The sequence below is a fragment of the Macaca fascicularis genome, chromosome 15 (assembly GCF_037993035.2).
Source record: "Macaca fascicularis isolate 582-1 chromosome 15, T2T-MFA8v1.1".
In the NCBI taxonomy this organism is placed as follows: domain Eukaryota; kingdom Metazoa; phylum Chordata; class Mammalia; order Primates; family Cercopithecidae; genus Macaca; species Macaca fascicularis.
The window spans coordinates 105,030,682-105,036,681 of NC_088389.1; positions in this window are offsets into that span (position 1 = coordinate 105,030,682).

Below are 6,000 nucleotides of genomic sequence, written 5' to 3' on the forward strand. Positions count from 1 at the left end.
TTGAACTCATGGACATAAAGAGTAGAAGGGTGGTTACCTTCTACTACCTTCCCAGAATCTGATAACCAGTGGGGGTCTTGGCAGGGAGGAGATGGGGATAGTTAATGGACACAAAAAGATAGAAAGAATGAATAAGATCTACTGTTTGATAGCACAAGAGGGGACTATGGTCAATAATAACTTAATTGTACATTTTAAAATAACTGAAATGTGTAACTGGATTGTTTGTAATACAAAGGATAAACACTTGAGAGGATAGGTACCCCATTCTCTAGGATGTACTTATTTCACCTTGCATGCTTATATCAAAATAGCTCATGTATCCCATAAATATATGTACCTACTATGAACCTACAGAAATCTCAAATTAAACTTTTTTGAAAAGATTGACAGATAAGCTGGAGTGTAATATGACATTTATACTATGGATTTGTTCACTGCATCTAAGTAACAGAAGAAGTCACCCGATTGCAAAGTGTATGACAAACTGTTCTTGATCACAGGTTCTATCACCTAAGCCATGTTAGTCATAAACTCAATGTAATCAACTGGCTTGTGCATTCTGCTCAGTAAGATTTTGTAAGACTTAGAGAAACTTGCAGAATATGTTTAAGGAAGCAAATTTTGATTCATCCAGGAAGGTGAGAAGTCTGCTCTCTTGCAAGTTAACAAACTGACTCGTATATTATCTGGCAACCAAATATGACATGGAGCCAGATCACTTCAGGGTGCTAGACTTTGGTTTGTTGCTGTATCCTAGTTAGAAGGAATCATCACAGAAATGTGAATGAGACTGGTGGCCTGCGCTGCATTAACAGGTTTCTATCGCATTCCCAAAATACAAAAACATGGTGATATGGTTTAGCTGTGTCCCTACCCAAATCTCTTCTTGCAGTTCCCATAATCCCCATGTGTCCTGGAAGGGACCAGGTGGAGATAATTGAATCATGGAGGTGCTTTCCCCCATACTGTTCTCGTGGTAGTAAATAAGTCCCACAGGTTCTAATGGTTTTATAAGGGGAAACCCCTTTCGCTCGGCTCTCATTTGGTCATCTGCTGCCACGTAAGACATGCTTTTCACCTTCCACCATGATTGTGAGGTTCCCCAGCCACATGGAACTGTGAGTCCATTAAACCTCTTTTTCTTTATAAATTACCTAGTCTCAGGTATGTCTTTATCAGCAGCATAAAAACAGACTCATACACATGGTATTGTAACTCTATTTGTCTGCCAAACAGAAGTCAGAGCAAAAGGCAAAGTACTATGTTAAATTCTCATGAAACTTCTAGTTAGCCTAATTAATGTGAGAAACTGGTTCTTCTCATTTGTTCAGATTCCTTTATGGGGGTTGGAGATGGGCCATTCATGGGAGATAGAGCCATGATAGAAGTCCTGAGGCCATCGAATGTCGACATACAGGGAAGTCAGAAGATCAAGAGGAGATTCTTTCATTTGTTTGGTGCTTTTCATTTGTTTGTTTGTTTTAAGCAAAGAGAACACTACAGAGTAGGACAATAGTCATACATTCACTGTAGAAAGGGTAAAGAAATGCACTTCAGGTGGATGCGGAACAAGTCAGCATAGAGTGAGAATCAAGACTTCAAAGGCAGAGAAAGCATCAGAGCTCTGCTTCAATATGCATTTCTGGTTATAAAATTGTGGGTTGGTTTAATAGTTGAAAAAATCCTCTGCATTATCTTGTTACGTGAAACTTAACCAATACCAAATCTTGACTGCACTCCAACAACTCACAAAAATAAAACACTTGCAGAGGTTCTTAATCTGAGAATGCAGAGGGGCCAAATTCTTAGATGGGGAAAAATTTTCATTTTTATTTTTACTAACCTCTAACACGTATCATTTTCTTCAATTATCCCTGTGACAAGCAATAAATCACAGTTGTGTTAGGGGATCCCTTCCCTTCACCAAGCTGCCACACAAGTCTATGACACACCAAAGGTTAAGCACAGCACATACAGTAAATTTCGGTGGGAAACCATGCCCCAGACCTTAGGCTAGATGCAGGTTTTAAAACAAATTTACTATAGCACAGCTTTAAAAAGAGGAACTACAGAATTACTAATAATTCCAGCCAATGTTTACCGGAGTTATTTCTTCCGACATTCTAACCAAGTGATAATCATATTTAAATGTTATTAAAGAATTAAATAATACCTTAAAAGTATATAGTCCTGGAACCTGCTCTATCATCTGGCATCTAGCTACTTGACTGCTATAATCTAATTCAACAAAAACAAAACTGAACAAAAAATGTCCCTAAAGTCTTTAAATATCAGGCTTCGCAAACCTTCTTCTGAAGAGTAAGGCTTAATACTTTTGAGTCTCTTTACTAAATACCTCAGTTACCATTCCTTTAATAATAGCATAAAGCATCATCTGTCCAACTTTCCGAAATAATGCTCTTTGTTGCTAGAGCTATATCTTGGGTTCCTCAGCGAGCGTGAAGCCTGGGCCACCTTACTTACAAGTTACCATCTATTCTGAAAACCAAGTAATGGGGATCCCTAAACTATTTTAAGTATCTCAGAAAGTGCTAGTGTGTGTCTTCTATTTCCCCCTGAAAAGTTAGTAAAGTGTCAGAGTCCTTCGCTTTTGGCTAGAATTACATCAACTCCGTCATCAAATAATCACTTTAGCAGTTATGTTATGGCTGTGATTTTTTAATGATAAAATATATTAGTTAACAGTCAACATATGCAGATTTTTGTGAGGTTCATGAAAAGTTTGAGTGATAAAATAGTTGAAAAGCAGCAGCCTATATAGAATTCCAGGAGTGTCAAGTAACACTAACAGAATTTCACCTTCAAATTGCTACATTTTAACTAAAAATTTAGTCATAGTAAAAAAAAAAATGTGGAAGGGGCGATGCGTTTTTTTAGAAAATAATGTCTGGATCAGAAATCTGAGAGCAGTTAGTGAGATAGAGGCAAGGTAGAGCAGAGTTCTGGAAGGATCCTGGGACACTGGAGTGTGGAATGAGGTAGGAAGGAGAGAAGATACAGAGCAGAAATGTCAGGAGAGTAAAAGCCAGTTTTGATCACATGACGATGCTGCAGGGGGCCAATCCTGCAGGTGGGGGTTAAAGCAATCATCTCGCTCCTGGTTGAGCAAGCAGGTTTCCTTTGCAGATGTATCATGTTAGTTTGCATAAATTACTTCAGCCTGATTACATAGTAACACCTTGGCCCCACAGCTGGCTGTGCTGCTGCTAGAAGATGTTATGGATTATGCTGTCTTTTGACCAGGCAATAATAGAGCTCTCCTCAGCAACCCACAAGTGATTAATGAGATGAGAAGATAAAATGCCCCACCTGCTCCAGCCGCCTGAAAATGGAATTAATGAGACAGAGAGAGAGAGAGAGAGAGAGAAGTCCTGAAGCAGCTTTGGTGTACTGTTCCAGGTAGATTTGGCTTGGCTTCTAATGATCCTGTTTGTGAATGAGTTAGTGCCTTCTGAATTAGTGCAGTAGCAGCAGCCAATTTACAAGAAATTATATACTCCTCAGATAATTACCATGTATACCAAGAAATTTTTACCCGACTGTAGTACTATAATCTTACAGGGGGGAAGGAAACGTTATCCTCATTACTCCATATTTAAGCAAAATAAATTAACTATAAAAATTAAAAAGAAGCATCACAGCTGTGAGAGTGCATTGAAAGGGGATTCTCTTGATGCAGATCATAGCCAAGCTATGTATCCTGGGCTACAGGCATCCATATTTAGGTTTTGTGACATTTCCAGAAAATGAAGCCAATGAACACCACCGGAGTATGCTTACGGGTTCTGTGTCAATGGAGGAGTGCAGTCCAAATCGGAAGAATTTGTTTGTATTACATGGGTAGTGAGTATTTTCCTGGCAATGGTAACGCATGATTTCTTGTGCAGCAGGTGATGGACAGGGGGAAGTTTCCTTTTTCCACATTACTTCTAACTCTGAGAGTGTCTCTACCTCTCCAACACACTGGCTCTATCTCAAGAAGAAGTTACAAATGTTGAGTTATGGCATTATATGATCATGTTTAGTAGTGGGCAAAATCACTGCCATAAGACTTCTCTCTACTTTTTCTCTCACCTGTGTTGTGGGTAGGGCACACTCACCACTGGCACCACTGTGGCCAACTGGGGTACAGTAAAGATAAGGATAACATTAACAGTTAACTGATGAAAAAAATATACAGTGGAATACTATATATTTTATATAGTATTACTTTCTGTAGTACTTTATAAAGTAATACTTTATATGGTATTATACATATTTACTTTATATATACTATAGTGGAATACTATATATACTATATACATCAAAAAAAAGTCTTCTAGTAAAATAGGAGAGAATTACCACAGAATACTATGCAGCTGTACAAAAGAACGAAATCATATCCTTTGCAGAAACATGGGTGGAGCTAAGATCATTATCCTAGTGAAATGACTCAGAAACAGAAAATCAAATGCCACATGTTCTTACTTGTAAGTGGGAACAAAGCAATAGGTACACATGGACATAAAGATGGAAACAATAGACACCAGGAGTTTCAAAAGCAGGGAGGGTAAAGGAGGAGCAAGGGTTGCAAAATTGCCTGTGGGGTGCAATGTTCACTATTTGGGTAATGAGTATACTAGGAGCCAGATCCCCACCAGTATGCGATATACCCATGTAGTAAACAAACACATGTGCCTACAAATCTAAAACTTAGAAATAAATACATAAGTAAATAAATTAAAAGATAAAAGGAGAGCTTCTTCATGTGAGTTGAGCCTACATCAGATGCTCTAGGCCAGCTCTGACACATATGTCTGCTTTGAGACATTAAGAAGTACTCTGGATTATTTTTTAAATGAATCTAACCTGTTCCACATTTTATTTATTTGCTTACTAGAATGTAAGCTCGACAAGAAAGCATTTCTGTCTCTTTTGTTCACTGCAATATCCCTAGCACCTTAGGACAGTGCCTGGCATGCTTGTTGATACTTGATGAAAAATTTTGAATGAATTATACTTTGATTTCTATTCGTATTATACCTTAGATGTACAGTTGTCTTAGAAACATCACAGAAAACAGGCTGAAGTTCAGAAGAGAATTTAGATATATCTGGGTTACCTATGTGATTACTTTGAGAGAACCAAAATCTAAGCTTCTCCACTAATATTTGTTTTGCCAAAATTGGCAAGATCGAAAATCAGTGATATGTTATGATGTTTAAGGGATATAGAAAATGTGTAATATGAACTAAATGTGAACATTTTATTTTTGGTTCAATGTACTTTGACTCCACCAATAAAAACTTAATAATACCTTAAATGGTGTGTCACAATCCAAGTTAAGATAGAGTATAAATACCTCCTTCCAGTCTAGTACCTTCTGGCAGAGATTCCACAAAGACCTTTACCTAACTGACTTCTATAAACTTAATATGGCCATCTCGTTTTCATGATTTTTAAGGGATATGTAGGATTTATGGGGACTAAATCCCATGTTTCCATTATAAAAGAGAAAACGGATGGATCTTCAGCTGTGTTTTATTCCTAATGAGAATTCTGTCCTTTACCAAAACTACTCAGGGGAAAAATTCTTTCCTTTTATGAACTGTCTCTTGTTTAAGTTGTAAGTCAAATTCTTTTGATTGTAATCTAAAAATAAAATATTCGGCACCATCAATTAGTAATTCTTTGTGGCCATGTGTGTTGTGTTTTGGAATGCATTGCCTTTGAAATAAGAAAATAGTCCTTCTAGTGATGTTTCTATTTGTTTGCTTAATTAAGCCAATTATAAACTAATTGTACAATACAAAACACTTATATTTTAATTAGTTTCTCAGACAAGGAGGAGTCAATATTGCCCAATTTCACCAACAAAAAAAGTCTAAAAATGTAGTCCAAGTTTCTATCTAAACATCTTCTAGGCCAGGCGTGATGGCTCACGCTTGTAATCCCAACACTTTGTGAGGTCGAGGCAGGCGGATCACGAGGTCAAGA